Below are 1,464 nucleotides of genomic sequence, written 5' to 3'. Positions count from 1 at the left end.
CATTTCTTTAGGTGCTTCTCAGCCATTCAGTGTTCCTCAATTGAGAATTCTTTGTTTAGCTCTGTACTAGAGATGGACAAATAGTTCTCAAGAAGGAAATCTGATTATAAAAGTGATAGACTGCTCAATAACACAGAGTTCTAATAACAATTCTGTAGGCTTTTCTTTGGAAAGAGTTAAAAACATAAAATACGTATGCTAAAAAATAATTTGTCCGCCGGGCGGTGGTGGCACACGCCTTTAATCTCAGCACTTGGGAAGCAGAGGCAGGCAGATTTCTGAGTTCGAGGCCAGCCTGGTCTACAGAGTGAGTTCCAGGACAGTCGGGGCTACACAGAGAAACCCTGTCTCGAAAAACAAAACAAAACAAAAAACCCCCAAAACAACAACAACAAAACAAACAAACAAACAAAAAAACAAAAAAACAAAAAAAAAATTATCAAGAATAGTCAGGAAGACTCTGGATAAAGCCACACATGTAATTGTGGAGGTGGAGGGCCAATGGCAAGGGTAATATGGAAAAGGAGTATTTCCATATCTCTTTATCTTTTGGATTACAGCTTTTAACCAACTATGTATTAGATATAATTTAAAACCATAAACACAAGATTGTAATAAACAGGATGGAGATAATGTAAGATTCTAAATCAGAGAAATGCATATTTCTAAGCTATGAGATTGTGAGTGTTATGAAACTATGGGAAATTCTTGATATAAAACACAAGCCTCAGCGATTTTAAAACAAGGAAAAGGAGGGGGTTGGAGACATGGCTCAGAAGTTAAGAGCACTGACTGCTCTTCCAAAGGTCCTAAGTTCAATTCCCAACAACCACATGGTGCCTCACAACTATCTGTCATGGAATCTGATGACCTCTTCTGGTGTGTCTGAAGACAGAGGCAGTGTACTTACATAAAAGAAATAAATACAATTTAAAAAACAAAAACAAACAAACAAAAAACAAGGAAAAAGAAAGAAAAGAAATCCAAGGTGGACACACACATGATTTTAAAATACTACACATCAATGAGATACTGACTCTGCAAGTGAAGAGAACTGTGGACATGGGAGTGGAGCGGAGAGGGGGAGGGGAGAATTATAGATAGCCGGAAAGTAAGTTGTAACTGAAATAGAGACGGTGGGCATCCTGAAAATGATGGACTTCTGGTACAATTTGAAAAACAGAAGCTAGGTCTAATACAGGGAGACACCTGGAACTAAAATAATCTGATGCATCCATATCACTGGCACTATAGAAGATCAGAGCTTTTGAGAACATCCCAGGCTGAGGCATGGTGGCGCATACCCCCTATTCCCAGTGTTTGGGAGGCAGAGGCAGGCATTTTCTGTGAGTTCTGGACCAGGCTGCTCTACAGAGTGAGCTCTAGGCTAGCCAGAGCTACATGGTGAGACCCTATTTCAAAGCAAAAGAAACAGAAAAGAACCTCTCTAACAATGTGAAATGG

The sequence above is a fragment of the Mastomys coucha genome, unplaced genomic scaffold (assembly GCF_008632895.1).
Source record: "Mastomys coucha isolate ucsf_1 unplaced genomic scaffold, UCSF_Mcou_1 pScaffold15, whole genome shotgun sequence".
Lineage (NCBI taxonomy): Eukaryota > Metazoa > Chordata > Mammalia > Rodentia > Muridae > Mastomys > Mastomys coucha.
Note: the sequence above shows the minus strand (reverse complement) of the source record.